The sequence below is a fragment of the Haematobia irritans genome, chromosome 1 (assembly GCF_050003625.1).
Source record: "Haematobia irritans isolate KBUSLIRL chromosome 1, ASM5000362v1, whole genome shotgun sequence".
Taxonomy (NCBI): domain Eukaryota; kingdom Metazoa; phylum Arthropoda; class Insecta; order Diptera; family Muscidae; genus Haematobia; species Haematobia irritans.
In genome coordinates this window covers 270,614,723-270,635,691 of record NC_134397.1, presented here as the reverse complement: position 1 = coordinate 270,635,691, position 20,969 = coordinate 270,614,723, and the positions used below count along the sequence as shown (strand labels likewise).

General features: G+C 33.5%; 1 protein-coding gene across 1 annotated transcript in view; it reads right to left on the bottom strand.

Annotated features, from left to right (window-relative positions):
• Positions 1-20,969, bottom strand: part of LOC142223949 (uncharacterized) — a 57,563-nt gene that overhangs the window by 2,820 nt on the left and 33,774 nt on the right. The window lies entirely within an intron of this gene.

Sequence of the window (20,969 nt, the reverse complement as noted above, 5' to 3'; positions counted from 1 at the left end):
ACTAAGTCAGTTTATGATGATGATGAACATTTTTTTTAAATTTTTGATTACAATTTTTTTCAAACAATCAATTGTTAATCCAAATAAAAATTCTAAGCCAATTCAGAATGTAATTGAAAATAGTTACCTTTTTTAATTGATAAATTAATTGAGTTTTGCAATCAACATCAATTAAAATTTTAATTGAATCAATTAAAAAATTAATTGAAATTTGGCAATGAAATCAATTAATTTTTTAATCAAGAATTTTTTCTATGCCCAATTAAAACTGTGATTGATACTATCATTTTCGTGATTGAAGACATTTCAATTAAAAAATTAATTGGATCAATTAATTTCGTGATTGAATCAAAAAAATTTTTTTTTGTGTGAAGAAGAGCATTATTATACCCTGCGCCACACTGTGGAACAGGGTATTATAAGTTAGTTCATATGTTTGCAACACCCAGAAGGAGACGAAATAGACACATGGTGTCTTTGGCAAAAATGCTCAGGGTGGGCTCTTGAGTCGATATAGCGATGTCCGTCTGACCGTAAACACATTTTTGTAATCAAAGTCTAGGTCGCAGTTTTAGTCCAATCGACTTCAAATTTGGCACAAGTCTGTGTTGAAATCGGTTCAGATTTAGATATATCTCCCATATATAGCTTTCGCCCGATTTACACTCATATGACCACATAGACCAATTTTTAGCTCCGATTAAGTTGAAATTTTGCACAGGGAGTAGAATAAGCATTGTCGCTATGCGTGCCAAATTTGGTTGAAATCGGTTCAGATTTAGATATATCTCCCATATATAGCTTTCGCCCGATTTACACAGGGTGGGCTCTTGAGTCGATATAGCGATGTCCGTCTGACCGTGAACACATTTTTGTAATCAAAGTCTAGGTCGCAGTTTTAGTCCAATCGACTTCAAATTTAGCACAAGTCTGTGTTTTGGCTCAGAATAGATCCCTATTGATTTTGGAAGAAATCGGTTCAGATTTAGATATAGGTCCCATATATATAATTCGCCCGATATGGACTTGTATTGCCCCAGAAGCCAGAGTTTTACCCTAATTTGCTTAAAATTTTGCACAAGAAGAACAATTAGTACTATAGTCAAGTGTGCCAAATTTTATTGAAATCAGTTCAGATTTAGATATAGCTCCCATATATATCTATCGCCCGATATGGACTAATGCGGTCCCAGAAGTCAGAGTTTTATCCCAATTTGGTTGAAATTTTGCACAGGGAGTAGAATTAGCATTGTAGATATGCGTGCCAAATTTGGTTGAAATCGGTTCAGATTTAGATATAGCTCCCATATATAGCTTTCGCCCGATTTACACTCATATGACCACAGAGACCAATTTTTAGCTCCGATTTAGTTGAAATTTTGCACAGGGAGTAGAATAAGCATTGTAGCTATGCGTGCCAAATTTGGTTGAAATCGGTTCAGATTTAGATATATCTCCCATATATAGCTTTCGCCCGATTTACACAGGGTGGGCTCTTGAGTCGATATAGCGATGTCCGTCTGACCGTGAACACATTTTTGTAATCAAAGTCTAGGTCGCAGGTCGACTTCAAATTTGACACAAGTCTGTGTTTTGGCTCAGAATAGATCCCTATTGATTTTGGAAGAAATCGGTTCAGATTTAGATATAGGTCCCATATATATAATTCGCCCGATATGGACTTGTATTGCCCCAGAAGCCAGAGTTTTACCCTAATTTGCTTAAAATTTTGCACAAGAAGAACAATTAGTACTATAGTCAAGTGTGCCAAATTTTATTGAAATCAGTTCAGATTAGATATAGCTCCCATATATATCTGTCGCCCGATATGGACTAATGCGGTCCCAGAAGTCAGAGTTTTATCCCAATTTGGTTGCACAGGGGGTACAATTAGTAGTGTAGTCAAGTGTGCCAAATTTGGTTGAAATCGGTTCAGATTTAGATATAGCTCCCATATATAGCTTTCGCCCGATTTACACTCATATGACCACAGAGGCCAATTTTTAACTCCGATTTAGTTGAAATTTTGCACAGGGAGTATAATTAGCATTGTTACAATGCGTGCCAAATTTGGTTGAAATCGGTTCAGATTTGGATATATCTCCCATATATAGCTTTCGCCCGATTTACACTCATATGACCACAGAGGCCAATTTTTAACTCCGATTTGGTTGAAATTTTGCACAGGGAGTATAATTAGCATTGTTACAATGCGTGCCAAATTTGGTTGAAATCGGTTCAGATTTAGATATATCTCCCATATATATCGTTCGCCCGATTTACACTCATATGACCACAGTGGCCAATCTTTTACTCCAATTTAATTGAAATTTTGCACAGGGAGTAGAATTGGCATTGTAGCTATGTGTGCCAAATTTGGTTGAAATCGGTTGAGATTTAGATATAGCTCCCATATATAGCTTTCGCCCGATTTACACTCATATGGCCACAGAGGCCAATTTTTTGCTCCGATTTAGTTGAAATTTTGCACAAGGAGTAAATTGGCATTGTAGCTATGCGTGCCAAATTTGGTTGAAATCGGGTCAGATTTAGATATAGCTCCCATATATATCGTTCGCCCGATTTACACTCATATGACCACAGTGGCCAATCTTTTACTCCGATTTAATTGAAATTTTGCACAAGGAGTAGAATTGGCATTGTAGCTATGCGTGCCAAATTTGGTTGAAATCGGTTCAGATTTAGATATAGCTCCCATATATATATATATATGTTTTTTTGATTTCGACAAAAATGGTCAAAATACCAACATTTTCCTTGTCAAATCGCGGTGCTTAGTCGAAAAGTTGTAAAAATTACTCTAATTTTCCTAAACTCCTAATACATATATATCGAGCGATAAATCATAAATAATCTTTTGCGAAGTTTCCTTAAAATTGCTTCAGATATAGATTTTGTAGAAGTCTATCAAATTCTGTCCAGATCGAGTGATATTTAAATGTAAATATTTGGGACAAACCTTTATATATAGCCCCCAACACATTTGACAGATGTGATATGGTATCGAAAATTTAGATCTACAAAGTGGCGCAGGGTATAATATAGTCGGCCCCGCCCGACTTTAGACTTTCCTTACTTGTTGAAATGATAGAACGCTTCCTTCTCATCAAAATTCTTGTTGCGAAACCGCTAATTCACTTTTCATTTGCCTAAGTCAAATCGTCGATTCATATCGGCTTTCATTTTCGAAACTTAACATAACCTTGAGGGAATGACCCAAAGCATCTATGGAATAAGTGTAAAAAAGGCAGAATAAATATCTATGTATGCCTCTTTAGTTCTTGATCGTGGAGGCTCCGTTGGTCAAATTTTCGGGTCGGTTTATACGGGTCTATATATACTTAATTATGGATCGACAAGGACCAATTTCAACCCGATCGGATTTATATGGGGGTTATATAGAATTTTGGTCCGATATGAACCAATTTTTGCATGGTTATTAGAGGGCCTATAGTAACGGCACGTATCAAATTTCATCCGGATCTGATGATGGTTGTCAAATATGTTATAAGAGATAAAGTAACATCATGTACCAAATTTCAACCAGATAGGATGAAATTTGCTCTTCAACAAGCGTCCGCAAGACAAATCTGGGCATCGGTTTATATAGGGGCTATACCTAACAGTGATTCGATACGTCCCAATTGTAACACACATCAATAATAACTACTGTTTGAATTTCTCAAACATCGTTTATCGCAGGCGAACACATGGTGCTATCTGTACTTAAAACAAATGTGGCCACAACAGGGGAGAATTGTGGGTTGGATAGCTCACACATCACTGGCTTGCGGAGCCTCTAAGAGAAGCAAAACTGAAATTTGGTACATGGTGTTAGTATATGGTCTCTAACAACCATGCAAAAATTGGTTCACATCGGTCCATAATTATATGTAGCCCCCATATAAACCAATCCCCCGATTTGGCTTGCGGAGCCTCTAAGAGAAGCAAATTTCATCCCATTCATTTGGTACATGGTGTTAGTATATGGTCTCTAACAAGCACACAGGAAATGGTCCATATCGGTCCATAATTATATGTAGCCCCCATATAAACCGATCCCAAGATTTGACTTCCGGAGGCCTTTGGAAGAGCAAAGTTTACCCGATCCGGTTGAAATTTGGTACGTGGTGTTAGTATATGGTCTCTAACAACCATGCAAAAATTGATCCATACCGGCTTACTTATACATTACCCCCATTCACGCAGAGAAGGAATATGATCATCTCAACCATGTTTCAAGAGCAAAATGTTATTTTTGGATGGTGACCATGGAACATGTTTATGGGAAAAATGTTCTTTTCTCGCCAAAAATAATATGCTTGTCGAAATCAGACACATAATCTCCGGGAAAATAAAATGTTTACATGGTCACCATTCAAAAATAACCTTTTGCTCTTGAAACATGGTTGAGGTGATCATATTCCTTCTCTGGGTGTTTAAACCGATCCCCAGATTTGACATCCGGAGCTCTTGGAGGAGCAAAATTCATCCGATCCAGTTGAAATTTGGTACGTGGTGAAATTTGGTACATTGCGCTAGTATATGGCCTCTAACAACCATGCCAAAATTGGTCTATATCGGTCTATAGCTATATATAGCCGGTCCCCAAAAATAATCTACCAACATTTTATTTCTATAGAAAATTTTGTCAAAATTTTATTACTATAGAAAATTTTGTCAACATTTTATTACTATACAAAAATTTGTCAAGATTTTATTTCTATAGAAAAGTTTCTCAAAATTTTATTTGTATAAAAAATTTTGTCAAAATTTTATTTCTATAGAAAATTTGTCAAACTGAATTATACACGTATTTAATCGGCCTTTTTTGTTTAATATATACCCCGAATGGAATAACTTACAATTGAGAAGACGGTGCAAAGAAGTTTTAAGATACCTTGCCATCGGCAAGTGTTACAGCAACCCAAGTAATTCGATTGTGGATGACAGTCTTTAGTACAAGTTTCTATGCAATCCATGATGGAGGGTACATAAGAACTTACGGCCGTATATACTTGTTTTTTGGTACAATCGTGGTAATCGATCTTTCATCCCTGCGTCTTTGTCTTCTATCAAGAAAACGCTAGACCACCCACGCCGTCGAGAATGGATGGGGCGTTTTAATGAATCTTACGTTAGCCCTGACCACCACCAGATTACCATTTGTTCGGTCAACGCAGAGCAATTTGCTTCAAGAGGAGTCTGTGAAAATTACTTGTCGCAATTATACACCAAGAAACACATATGTGAAATGTTTTCAGATCATATAATAAATAAATCTAATAATTAAACTAAATTATTTTTCATGTTAGCCTGATACCGAAACATGCAATTAACGTCCAAATGCATGATATTTTAATTTTACAATCATTATTCGAGCTCGAATTAATTGAAATAAAATAAATTTTATTGTGAGAAGATTAATAGAATTCACAGTGGATCTTCTATGGCTCCATTTTGGCATCACAGACAAATTTACCAATGCAAATTCTATCATTCACCAGCACTGTAACTTACTATAAAAAAATTGTGTTCAATTCAAATATTTCTACATTGTTATTGAATATCATCAAATGCATTTTAATTTGCCCCCTTCACAAAAATTTGTACCATTTTATATCGCCTAATATATATTTTTGTCATCACACATAAATATTGTTGAAATCTTTAACATTTAGATTTTTTGCTTAGTAATAAAAATGCTGCCTAATTGAATATCCATGTTCAGCGTTGTTTTCCTCAGATAAGAATGCCTTTGGGTTCACTTCAATTATCGGTAAGAAGAAAAGTTCAAATTGCTCTTTTGTCTTTATCAGAGCACCGAACACCCCATGTTCTGTGGCCACCTAAGGGCATCAGATCCTAAGGGAGTTTCAACAAAAGTAACTGAAAGAATTTTGTATTATTTTGAAATTGAGTTTAACTTGGCTTTGCTAATAAGCCCAGTCAGTATCATCAATGCTGGCTTTACATTCTCAAACTCTGGTGTTAGATATATTCCATTGCAGTAGTGATGTAAGTTGGTAGTAGCTACTGTACCGACAACACAATCACAACTTTGACACGTGCCATTGAAATTGAATTGCAAATTTTCTATGTTCATTTTCTTTTGTCTTTGGTAAATAAGTCTTATTGTCAATTGAAAAACAAAACAAAAAGTAAAATAGAAATATTTAGTTATTGACTTTTGTTTTATGCTCTAAATGCATACAATTGTTTTGAGCAAATGAACTTCTGAGATAATTTCGAACAATTGGATTTTCTGGGCTATGTCCCCCGGTCATCGAAAGGTATTGAATTTTATGTAAGCACTGATGATTTTGGATAAAAAAAAAAACAATTTGATATTAAAGACAAATTTTGTTCCTTATCAATATTTATATAAAGGATGGTCCAACTGTTATGCAAATTTAAGAATTGAGAACTGACAGACACATGTATGTATATGTGTACACTGAAAAAAAGCATGCCCCGTTCCAAAGATTTTCTCTTTACTTTAACAATTTTGGTATTAATTTCGAGCCAAAGAAGCGGAGAATACATGTAAGGATACTTTTAAGACACAATTCTCTTTTAAATTTGGGTTTTGTCTACTTGCTTTAAGGAAACAAATTTTAATTTTTCGTTTTTCAGCTTTTTTTTTCTTCATATGCCATCAAAGTCCCTTAAAATCGAGTAACTTTATTTTCCAAATTCAGAGTCGACTTCCGGTAGAATTTATGCTATTTTCCAAGCAGGGCTATGGAGTCGGAGTCTGAAGATTTAGCTGGAGTCGGAGACGGAGTCGTAAAAATTTAGCTCGACTCCGACTCCGGATAAACTACACGCAAAAAAATAATTCTTTCCTCCCATACGAAATTTTAGACAAACAAAGTTCGTTTCTCATTGCTTTTCCCTTTTTGAAAGAAAAGTATATACTTTTTGTGATAAACGTTTATTCTTTTCCAGGATGTAAAAACAATTTCATAAAGACAAACTCAAAAAAAAAAACATTGTTTTCTTGCTAATTGTATTTTCCCTCACATCTTTCTCACATCCACGAGGTTTTTCAGTTCTTAACACCTTTTCCTGTAATACCAACAATGTAGAAGAAATTATACGATTTTATAAATTTTTAAAATTTTTTTACCTTTCGCCTCGACGGAGAATCGAACCACACTACAACACACTAACCACTGAGCTATGTACCTGTTATGGTCATCAATAGATAATTATCCATATAAGTTATATTTATATAGCATAGCTTGCGGCGCCCACGAACCGAATAAACAAAGTTTATTTAACAGAAAAAAACATTTAGTTTGGCACCGTGGAGCAGTGGTTGCTACGTTCGACTTGCATGCCAAGGGTCGTGGGTTCGATCCCTGCTTCGGCCAAAGTTTTTTTTTTGTTTTTTGTTTTTTACATATATTCCAGATATGTTCGGAAGATTCCGAAAAAATGTTCAACATTACATTGTAGTATATTAAATTTTGAACTATAAAATGTGTCTTATTTAAGACCTAAAGTCAGAAAAGAACAATGTTTGACATAAACGAAATGGACTGTGTTGTTGTTTCAAAAATAACTTTTTTATTGAAAAAATATTTTTTTTTATTTTATTTTAAGATCATCAATATGTCGAATATTGAAAGAAAAATTTTTTTCAAAAACAGAAAAGTTTGCAAAGTTTGATTTCTTTAGAAAATTTTGTCAAAGTTTTATTTCTATAAAAAAAAATTTATCAAAATTTTATTTCTATGGAAAATTTTGCAAACTTTTATTTCTATTGATAATTTTCTCAAAATTTTATTTTGCAAACTTTTATTTCTATAGAAAATTTTGAAAAATTTTATTTCTATTGATAATTTTCTCAACATTTTATTTCTATAGAAAATTTTGCAAAATTTTATTTCTATATAGAATATTGCAAAATTTTATTTCTATATAGAATATTGCAAAGTTTTATTTCTATAGAAATTTTTGTTAAAATTGTATGTCTATGGAAAATTTTGTCAAAATTTTATTTCTATAGATATTTTGATCAACATTTTATTTCTACAGAAAATTTTCTCAAAATTTTATTTCTATAGAAAGTTTTTTCAAAATTTTATTTCTATGGACAATTTTGTCAAAATTTTATTTCTATGGAAAGTTCTTTCAAAATTTTTTTTCTATAAAAAATTTGGACAAAAATGTATTTCCATACAAAATTTTGTAAAAATTGTATTTCTATAGAAAAATTTGCAAAATTTCATTTCTATTGATAATTTTTTAAAAAAATTATTTCTGTAGAAAATTTTGTCAAAATTTTATTTCTATCGAAAAGTTTACAAAGTTTGATTTCTATAGAAAATTTTGTAAAAGTTTTATTACTATCAAAAAATTTGTCAAAATTTTATTTCTATTGATAATTTTCTATATAGAATATTGCAAAATTTTATTTCTATAGAAAATTTTGAAAAATTTTATTTCTATTGATAATTTTCTCAAAATTTTATTTCTATATAGAATATTGCAAAATCTTATTTCTATAGAAAATTTTGCAAAAATTTATTTCTATATAGAATATTGCAAAATTTAATTTCTATATAGAATATTGCAAAATTTTATTTCTGTAGAAAATTTTGCAAAATTGTATTTCTATAGAAAATTTTGCAAAATTTTATTTCTATAGAAAATGTTGTTAAAATTTTATGTCTATGGAAAATTTTGTCAAAATTTTATTTCTATTAAAAAATTTGTCAAAATTTTATTTCTATAGATATTTTGGTCAACATTTTATTTCTACAGAAAATTTTCTCAAAATTTGAAGTATTTGAGATTTTATTGAAATGTAGATCTAAATACTAAGTTGTGCAGAGTATATTATAGTCGGCCGTCCAACTTCAGGCTTTCTTTATTTGTTATACCCTCCACCATAGGATGGGGGTATATTAACTTTGTCATTCCGTTTGTAACACATCGAAATAGTGCTCTGAGACCCCATAAAGTACATATATATTCTGGGTCGTGGTGAAATTCTGAGTCGATCTGAGCATGTCCGTAGGTCTGTTGAAATCACACTAACTTCCGAACGAAACAAGCTATCGACTTGAAACTTGGCACAAGTAGTTGTTATTGATGTAGGTCGGATGGTATTGCAAATGGGCCATATCGGTCCACTTTTACGTATAGCTCCCATATAAACGGACCCCCAATTTTGGCTTATAGACCCTCTAAGAGAAGCAAATTTCATCCGATCCGGCTGAAATTTGGTACATGGTGTTAGTATATGGTCTCTAATAACCATGCAAAAACTGGTCCATATCGGTCCACTTTTACGTATAGCCCCCATATAAGCGGACCCCCAAATTTGGCTTGCGATCGCTCTAAGAGAAGCAAATTTCATCCGATTCGGCTGAAATTTGGTATATGGTGTTAGTATACGGTCTCTAATAACCATGCAAAAACTGGTCCATATCGGTCCACTTTTACGTATAGCCCAAATATAAGCGGACCCCCAAATTTGGCTTGCGATCGCTCTAAGAGAGGCAAATTTCGACTCCACAGCCCTGGTTTCAAGTAAAAAAGTCTTTAAAATAAAGTGTTGAAAAACATGTCCTATTTTGAATGATTTTTTGCTTTGCAGTCGAGATGCTAAAAGACGTCAAATTTAAAGACAATTTCATTAATTTTAAAGAATTTCTCGGAATTACTAAAGTCAAGTCGACCTTACACCAAAACATTTTTCTTTCGTGTTATGATACCCATTTTTAAGTCAAAGTTTATCGACTTTTGGACAAGGGAATAAACTTTATATTATAGAAATGCGTCTTCTATGCTAAGCAAATCTGCATTCGTATTTTAAGGGCATGAAATCTTTGGCCTCACGACCATATTTTGTTCAGTGTATATAAACAGAAAAAAACTAAACTTTGTTATGGGAAAAATGAACTATCTCGAAAATGTTAGATCATCACCATTTTAACCACACTGCAGTTCATTCTTACTGTTTTTGAGAATATGGTCATTTAAATTTTTCAAGAAATTTTTGAGATATATTTGGAATAAAGAAAAATTTCTTACACATTAAAAAAAAAAAAAAATAAAACAAAATATTTGTTGTTGTTGCAATATATAAGTTAATTTTAGCAACAATTTAATAATGAACTTTGTTTGGGGTTTTTAAACCAAAAGTTATTTGTACATAACTTTTTCTTAAATTTATTTTTATAGAGCCTCGCTCGGAATCCATACCAAAATTCTTAAGGGAAGGTCAAAATCTTTGAATCCAAGTAAACAGAAATCGGAAAACTTTTTTTCTTTACCCTAAAAAACAATTCAAAATTAAATTTTAAGGCCATCCAAAAATTCTTACTTTTGTGATGTTAAAGTCCATGACTGTTTCAAGACGACTTTCAACACAACACAAAAATTGTCAATGAAATAATCGACCAAAAAAAATATTATGGCAAAGAGTTTGATATATGTCAAACGAATAAAATTGGTTGGTGTTTTGTTCGTTGTCGTTGTTTGCAGAGTAAGACTTTTAACTTTTTTTGCTTCTTCACTAAAAATAAAATATTTATTTTAAAATTTTGTCGGATGACAGATTGTTTTCAAACTTTGTACTGTTAACTGGAGGACAAAGCAGTAGCACATTGTCCCATAAATTGCGTGTACATATGTACTCTGGGACAAGCAGATCCAAAAGTTTTAATAACATGACAATAGAGCTTAAAAATAAAAAAGCTACTGAATGGCATGGAAGTATAGAAAAGTTTAATATGATGAGAGAAAAATGATTTGATTATGAAATATGTTGGATTTTGTTTAAAAAAAAATACCCTAAAACATACATTGGTACAAGACATTAGGGCGTGTTAACGAATAGGAACATACACACAAAAAAATTTTTCTCTGATTCAATCACCAAATTAATTGATCCAATTAATTTTTTAATTGAAATGTCTTCAATCACGAAAATGATAGTATCAATCACAGTTTTAATTGGGCATAGAAAAAATTCTTGATTAAAAAATTAATTGATTTTTTCAGCAAAATTCAATTAATTTTTTAATTGATTCAATTAAAAATTTAATTGATGTTGATTGCAAAACGCAATTAATTTATTAATTAAAAAAGGTAACTATTTTTAATTACTTAGTTAGATTGGCTTAGAGTTTTTATTTGGATTAAAAAATGATTGTTTGAAATACATTTTCAATTAAAAAAGTAAAAAAAAATCAGCACTTTTTTTAACTGAATTAGTCTTCCGAATTTGATTAAAAAGTTAATTGTATCAATTAATTTTTTAATTAAACATTTTAAAAATTTCAATCATTGACTTAATTAACTTAATGTTTCTATCATGATTAAAAAGTTAATTGTATCAATTAATTTATTAATTGAAAAAAAATTCAACTTCAATTAACTTTTTAATTGGAAATATTTTGGTGATATTTTTTTCTGTGTATGCAGGTTTTTGTTTGGGGAGTCTGAACGAAAGAGTTTGTTTTTTAATTCCAAAATTTGACTAACATTGGGTAAATTTGGAAAACTTACAGAATATAAAAGGAACGAGTTCAACCGCGCTGAAAATCATAAAAATGTAATCATGTAAACCAAATATGTTGTGGTTATAAGGAAGACCCATAGTTCAACCTAATACAGAGTTTTCGCTGCTCAAGAAGATCGATTTATTGATCTGCAGATCAAGCATTGAGGTTTGAGTCTGCAGCCCCAATCACTTATACCTACAATCCAGGTACGGGTCTACAACTCAAACCAATGAGGTTTCGATCTAGAATTTAAGTTTAATCACTGAAAAGTCAATCACTGAGCTTTCGACATGCATCTCAATATCTGAGGCAACCCTGGGGATTCTACCTCTAAAATATAATTATAGAGATGAAGTGTAAACAATGGGGGTTCGGTCTGAAATTCATTTCGAAGGTTGCCTTTACATTTAGGGATTTGATATTCTACTATATAAAAATAAGTCGGGTTTTCCTTCCTGACGCAATAACTTCAGAACAAACGAACCGATTTCCAATTTTGATTTCCGATTTTGCATTCGTTGGAAAGGTCTCGGGCTCCGTAAGGTTTGTAGCAAAGAAAATTCAAGAAAAGTTTCAACTGAAAAGCGGGAAAATCTTTTTATACAGCGCCCTCTCTGATGCAACTCCAGAACGCACGAACCGATTTCCATGGTATTGTATTCGTTGGAAAGGTCTCGGTCCTTGTGAGGTTTATAGCAAATAAAATTCAAGAAGAGCTTGACCGACTTTTTGAAAAATGGAACAAAATTATTCGATTTGCTTGAAATTTTCAGGGAAGGTTGCGTCTAGGCAAAGAACAGCTACTTTATTTTTCGATAATTGGTCCGACTTTTATAAAAATTAAAATTTGTCGACTTACTTAAATTTTACGGAGAACTCGGGGGAGATTATGTTATTTACTTGAGGTATATGATTTTTCAATATTTGGTCGGGGAAAAATAAAAGGGCACAGGTTCTGGTCAATCAAACAATTAAACTTTTCCGATTATTATAATGGATATCTGATTTTGTGATATTCGGAAGGGAGGAGGGGCCTCCCCTTGCACTGCTGTTTAAAAATTGGGCTTATAATTTACTTGAGATTTTCTGGGACATTTACACAATATACGCTATATATATGGTATACAAAACCAACCCCACAGAATTGGTGGCATACGGGGCGATACAGCCTTCTTGTTAAAATCGGGTAACCCATGTATACAATTTGGCATGGCTATTGTTCCGCCTAATTTAGACTTTCCTATAAGTCCACATCTTTTAACAAGTTCAAAACCACTTAATTCCCTTAGGCTTTTGGAGCACATAGGTGTATTGTTCTCATACAATATGAACATCTGCCCACGGATGGGAGGTGAAAAAATTCAAACTATGTTGCAGTTTAGATCATGCAATCCTAAATTACAAAACCCCAAAAAATCCAGTTACTGCTTGGAAACCTCAAAACATTGTGGTCATCGTATACTCTCAGCCATAATGTAAGGAACGTCATTTTTTCGAACTAAGGAATACAAGTGAGATATTTCGTTCGAATTGATGTAGAAAAACAAAACTCCATGTTATGGTTTTTTTCCAGTCATTTTGTGGTCTTAGTGATGGAGAGGGCTGGAGGGGATTGGTATTTTTGCTCTACAGACTTAACCATTTGTAGGAGTAAATAATGGTGTCGTCTTTGAACAACATAGATTCGTTGCCATGGCATTATCTGACCAAGAAAACATTTTCGGTACAATTAGCAGTATTTTTATGTTTACCAAAAATTCCTGATAGATTTTAGCTATGCAAACCAGGGATCCGGAGCGGAGCGGAGCGGAGCGTGGAGCGGAGCGGAGCAAGCCCTTTTTTTGCCGGAGCGGGAGCGGAGCGGGAGCGGCATTTCTAAAATCCGGAGCGGAGCGGGAGCGGAGCGGTTTCCAAATGAAAAACCGCTCCGCTCCGAATAAAATATTACTTGAATGAAATGTGTAACTTTGAAATTACACTGTGTAGGTAATTTCAAATTTAGCTAGTACTTAGCGTAGTGTGAGTAAACGTTTAAAATGTACGATATGTATTTTTGTACGTACGTACATTGGGGAAAACACAACGTGTTTTTTAGTAATTGTTTTCAAAAACGGCAAATGTCAAAATATATATCTAGTATGTGTTGTAAAAGTAACAACAGTACTTTCGATCAATTTCATCCCGTATTACTACAAAGATGTTTGTAATGAACGTCAAATAAATGCAATTAAACGATCTTATTTATACTTAATTTTTTAGTTTTCTACACTGAAAAAAATATTGTCGTGAAGTCAAAGATTCCATGTCCTTAGAATAAGAATGCAAATTTGCTTAACATGGAAGACGCATTTCTCTAAAATAAAGTTTTTTTTTTCTTGTCCAAAAGGCAATAAACTTTTGAATGAAGTTGTAATGTCCTTATAATTAAGTGATTTTACTTAAAAATGTGTATCATAACATGAAAGATAAAATTTTTGAGGTAATGTCAACGTGACTTTAATAAATAAGAAACATTCTTTAAAATTAATAAAATTGTCTTTAAATTTGTTTCCTTTTTGCATCTTGCCTACAAAGCAACAAATCGTTAAAAAATAAGACATGTTTTTCAACACTTTATTTTAAAGACGCCTTTTACTTAAAACATAGCATAATTTCTACTGGAAGTCGAGTCTTAATATGGGAAAAAAATAACTCGTTAACTCGTTTTTAAAGGATTTTGATAACATCTGACGAAAAAAATCTAAAAAAATGAAAAATTAACATTTGCTTCCTAGAAGAAAGTACATAACCCCCAAATTTAAAAGAGAATTACGTCTGTAAAGTATCCTTACTTGTATTCTCCGCTTCTTTGGCTCGGAATTAATACCCAAACTGTTAAAGTAAAGACAAAATCTTTGGAACCGGGCATGCTTTTTTTCATTCACATTTGCTTTACTATTGTACTATATCCTAGCATTCTCTTATTTCTGATATTAGTTCTCGAAAATTTAATTAAAATTATGGATAGTTTCAATTTTAGTTGAAAAATGTGCGCATATACATTTATTATACAATGAAGGGGAAAAAAGCGAAATTACCACGGACTGATGTCGATGGAGGTTGTTGCAAACATAAACATACACACACACATTACAAATATAACAAAACCTCTTCTCTACGTCTGTTGCAAAACCAAACAAGTATATACGGCCGTAAGTTCGGCCAGGCCGAAGCTTATGTACCCTCCATCATGGACTGCGTAGAAACTTCTTCTAAACACTGCCATCCACAATCGAATTACTTAAGTTGCGGTAACGCTTGCCGATGGCAAGGTATCTTAAAACCTCCTAACACCATCTTCTAAATTGTATGTAAGTCCATACGTGGTATATATTAAATCAAAAAAGAGCGATCCAATACGTATATAATTTAGTTTGACATAGTAGACATACAATTTTGACAAAATTTTCTACAGAAATAAAATTTTAACAAAATTTTCTATAGAAATAAAATTTTCACAAAATTTTCTATAGAAATAAAAATTTTGACAAAATATTCTGTAGAAAGAAAATTTTGACAAAAATTTCTACAGAAATAAAATTTTAACAAAATTTTCTATATAAATAAACTTTTGACAAAATTTTCTATAGAAATAAAGTTTTGAAAATGATGAAAATTTGATTATGAACCGAATAAAATGTTAACAAAATTTTCTCTACAAATAAAATTTTGACAAAATTGTCTATAGAAATAAAATTTTGACAAAATTTTCTATAGAAATAAAATTTAGGAGGATTATTTTTGGCTCTAGTGGCAACCATGATTATGAACCGATTGTGTGATTGGACCAATTTTGGTATGGTTGTTAGCGACCATATACCATATACCACGTTCCTAATTTGAACCGGATCGGATGAATTTTGCTCCTCCAAGAGGCTCCGGAGGTCAAATCTGGAGAACGTTTTATATGGGGGCTATATATAATTATGGACCGATATTGACCAATTCTGGCACGCTTGTTAAAGATCATATACTAACACCATGTTCCAAATTACAACCGGATTGGATGAAATTTGCTTCTCTTGGAGACTTCGCAAGCCAAATCTGGGGATCGGTTTATATGGGGGCTATATATAATTATGAACCGATGTGGACCAATTTTTGCATGGTTGTTAGAGACCATATACCAATATCATGTACCAAATTTCAGGCGGATCGGATGAAATTTGCTTCTCTTTGAGGCTCCGGAACCCAAATCTGTGGATCGGTTTATATGGGCGCTATATATAATTATGGACCGATGTGGACCAATTTTTGCACGGTAGTTAAAGACCATATACTAACACCATGTACCAAATTTCAGCCGGATCGGATACAATTTGCTTCTCTTTGAGGCTTCGCAAGCCAAATCTGGAGATCGGTTTATATGGGGTCTATATATAATTATGGACTGATGTGGACCAATTTTTGCATGGTTGTTAGAGACCATATACCAACATCATGTACCGAATTTCAGCCGGATCGGATGAAATTTGCTTCTCTTTGAGGCTCCGCAAGCCAAATCTGGGGATCGGTTTATATGGGGGCTATATATAATTATGGACCGATGTGGACCCATTTTTGCATGGTTGTTAGAGACCATATACCAACACCATGTACCAAATTTCAGCAGGATCGGATGAAATATGCTTCTGTTAGAGGCTCCACAAGCCAAATCTGAGGGTCCCTTTATATGGGGGCTATACGTAAAAGTGGACCGATATTGCCCATTTTCAATACCATCCGACCTACATCGATAACAACTACTTGTGCCAAGTTTCAAGTCGATAGCTTGTTTCGTTCGGAAGTTAGCGTGATTTCAACAGACGGACGGACGGACATGCTTAGATCGACTCAGAATTTCACCACGACCCAGAATATATATACTTTATAGGGTCTTAGAGCAATATTTCGATGTGTTACAAACGGAATGACAAAGTTAATATACCCCCATCCTATGATGGAGGGTATAAAAAAACTTTCGGAGAGTAGTTACTTCTACTCTGTGTATAGACTTTCAATTCCAATCAGCGTTGCCGTTTTGGTCCGATCGGACCAAAATTGGTCCAAAAGATTTCTAATTTTTTAATTGGGTCCGATGTTCAGACCAAACAGAATTTGGTCCATTTTCATAATTTTGGTTTCTATCACATATTAAATAGTAGATGGTGCACCGCAAAGAATATTGTCGGGAGGCCAAATATTTCACATGCTTAAAATACGAATACGAATTTTGCTTAGAATAGAAGACGTATTTCTCTGAAAAAAGTTTTTCCTTGTCTAAAAGTCTCTAAACTTTTCAATGAAGTCTGTTTGTCCTTATAGCTAAGTGATTCGACATAAAAATGTGTATCCTAACATGAATGCAAATTTCATTTTAATGAAGTCAAAATGGATTTAATATTTCTGAAAAAATCTTCAAAATTAATAAAATATTTCAACACATTGTTTTAAAGTCATTATACCCTAAACCACATAGGGTATAATAAGTTTGATCTGCCAAAAAATGTGCCTACAAGAAATATTGATTTTAGACCCCATAAAATATATACCGATCGACTCAGAACCACCTCCTGAGTCGATCTAGCGCTTGGCGTCCGTCCGTCCGTCTGTCCATGTATTTGTTGTTCACAGGATTTCGGTCGCAATTATTAACCAATTTTGATGAAATTTGGTACAGGGAGTTTTTATGGGCACAAGGACGAACGTTATTGAATTTGGAAGAAATCGGATCAAATTTAGATATAGCTCCCATATATATGTATTGCCCGATTTCGACGAATGGGGTCACGTTGCACTTTTTTTACTAACCGATCGTCGTCAAATTTAGCACAAAATAATCTTCTGTATCACCCTTTAAGTCTGAAAATTTCATCGAAATCGGTTCAGATTTAGATATAGGTCCCATATATATGTATCGCCCGATTTTGTCAAATTAGGTCATAAAATCCTTATTTATCAACCGATCTTACTCAAAGTTGGCGAAATGTAATCTTCTATAGCACTAACTATATGTGCAAAACATCATCGAAATCGGTTCAGATTTAGCTATAGCTCCCATATATGTACCGCCCGATTTTTCTAAATAAAATAAAACTCAATTGAACAAATAATACAATGTTTGTACTATAATTTTCTCGAAGAGGAGCGGAGCGGAGCGTGGAGCGGAGCGGAGCGAATTTTTTTTTCTCGGAGCGGAGCGAGGAGCGGAGCGGTTTTTTTTTCTCCGGAGCGGGAGCGGAGCGGAGCGAAAAAAATGGACCGCTCCGGATCCCTGATGCAAACCATTAGTGTACACTACGAGTACATATGTAGCAATATCTTAGCCTATGTGTTCTACAAGGGTATGTGTTTTTGGCCCTGTAGTTATGCCATGCTTTTCCCTTATTTATTGCCTAGGAAATGGCATAGAAGCATGATAAAAAAAAAAAAAAAAAACAACTCGATATGCCTCATAAGAAATTCTGAGAAAATAAGCATAGAAAATAAATTGTGGGTACAATGCAGTTGATAATTCCCTGATGTTTATAACCACCAACATAGGACAGGGGGTATATGAACTTTGTCATTCCGTCTGTAATACATCGAAATATTGCTCTAAGACCCCATAAAGTATATATGTATTCTGGATCGTGGTGAAATTCTGAGTTGATCTAAGCATGTCCGTCCGTCCGTTCATCTGTTGAAATCACGCTAACTTCCGAATGAAACAAGCTATCGATTTGAAACTTGGCACAAGTAGTTGTTATTGATGTAGGTCAGATGGTATTGCAAATGGGCCATATCGGTCCATAATTATATATAGCCCCCATATAAACCTATCCCCAGATTTGACCTCCGAACCTCGTGGAAGAGTAAAATTCATCCGATTCGCTTGAAATTTGGTACGTAGTGCTAGTATATGGTCTCTAACAACCATGCAAAAATTGATCCATATCGGTCCATAATTATATATAGCCCCCATATAAACCGATTCCCAGATTTGACCTCCGGAGCCTCGTGGAAGAGTAAAATTCATCCGATTCGCTTGAAATTTGGTACGTGGTGTTAGTATATGGTTTCTAACCACCATGCAAAATTTGGTCTATATCGGTCCATAATTATGTGTAGCCCCCTTATAAAGCGATCCCCAGATTTGACCTCTGGAGCCCCTTGGAAGAGTAAAATTCATCCGATTCGGTTGGAAATTGGTACGTGGTGTTAGTATAGGGTCTCTAACCACCATGCAGGAATTGGTCTATATCGGTCCATAATTATATGTAGCCCCAATATAAACCGATCCCCCGATTTGGCTTGCGGAGCCTCTAAGAGAAGCAAAATTCATCCGATCCGGTTGAAATTTGGTACGTGGTGTTAGTATAGGGTCTCTAACCACCATGCAGGAATTGGTCTATATCGGTCCATAATTATATATAGCCCCCATATAAACCGATCCCCCGATTTGGCTTGCGGAGCCTCTAAGAGAAGCAAAATTCATCCGATCCGGTTGAAATTTGGTACGTGGTGTTAGTATAGGGTCTCTAACCACCATGCAGGAATTGGTCTATATCGGTCCATAATTATATGTAGCCCCCATATAAACCGATCCCCCGATTTGGCTTGCGGAGCCTCTAAGAGAAGCAAAATGCATTCGATTCGGTTGAAATTTGGTACGTTAGTTGAAATTTGGTACGTTTGGTGGTGTTAGTATAGGGTCTCTAACAGCCATGCAAAAATTGCTCCATGTCAGTCAATAATTATATATAGCCCCCATATAAACCGACCCCAGATTTGATCTCCGGAGCCTCGTTAAAGAGTAAAATTCATCCGATTTGGTTGAAATTTGGTACATGGTGTTAGTAGGTGGTCTCTAACAACCATGCAAAAATTGGTTCATATTGGTCCATAATTATATGTATCCCCCATATAAACCGACGCCGCGTCTTTTTTTTGATTCAATCACGCAATTAATTAATCCAATTAGTTTTTTAGTTGAAATGTCTTCAATCACGAAAATGATAGTATCAATCACATTTTTAATTGGGCTTAAAACAAATATTTGATTTGAAATTTTCATTTAAGTTTTTAATTGATTCGATTAAAAATTTAATTAATGTTGATTGGAAAACTCAATTAATTTCTTGAATTAAAAACGTGTCTATTTTCAATGACTTTCTAGTCTGACTTTGTGTTTTTGGTTTGATTAAAAATTAATTTTATTTAAAAATTAAAAAAAAAATCCATCACTTTTTTAAGATACTTAGTCTTCCGAGTTTGATTAAAACAATTTTGTATCAATTAACATACGTTTTAAATTAAAAATGTAAAAAATTTCAGTCATTGACTAATTTAATGATTCCACCTTGATTAAAACGTTAATTAAATCAATTAATTTATTAATTGATTTGCCAAATAATCTATGTGCAGTATATTTTCAGCGTATAAAAAATTTTAAATTTCCCCCGGTATATTAATCAATTCCGTTGTCTGTTTCGCAGAAATCGATTTAAAAATTCGTCATCACCAAAAAAACAAAAAATGGAAAATCTCCTTTACCACACAGCTTGTTTGTGTCCATTGTCCTTCTTTTGTTATTTTTATCCTTCCAACCATCATGGTGCATAGGACCATTTTAATCTATGGTCATATTCCAAACAAAGCGTTCCCGAAATGCTCACTTCTCAGCAGAACAATATTTTTCAATTGGATGATCCATTGCTTGTAGATTTTTTCATTCAATACGAAATCACTCAAATGGAAATTTCAGCAAACTTTTTATGCAGGAGAACGTAAAAAAACACTATAGTTCTTTATCGTACACTCAACAAAACTTAATAAGTGGTTTTAAATCATAAAGTGAATTATATTACGGCATTGGAAAGAAGCTTGTAAAGAAAACATTTTTGAAACCGGGCTACTGATTTGGGTATTGAAGCTTTTAATACCCTCAGATATGTCACCAGGTGGGATAATCCACCGCTGAAAAACTTTTTAGTGTTCGGTCGAAGCAGGAATCGAACCCACGACCTTGTGTATGCAAGGCGGGCATGCTACACTCAAAAAAAAAGTGAACTCTCTATTTCACTAAACCCAATTTAACTTAATTTTAGTTCATGGAATTATAAGGTTTGGAGAACGTTTCCTCTACTCTAATAATTGTTTGTGTACGTTAGTTAAATGAACAAAACTACGGGAAAAAATTATACACAAATGAAGGATAAAGATTAACTAAATTCGTGTCTTCCATAAAAAAGTTCAATATTTCTTTGAATTTGTAAATTTTACTACAAATGCGTTCATCATGAACAAACTACAAAATTTTCTTTAACAAGTGAAAAAGAAAAATATGTCTAATAAATTTTCTCGAATTTGTCGAAAAATATGTACTTATTTTTATGACATCGGCGTGATGTCAGCGTTTTTTAT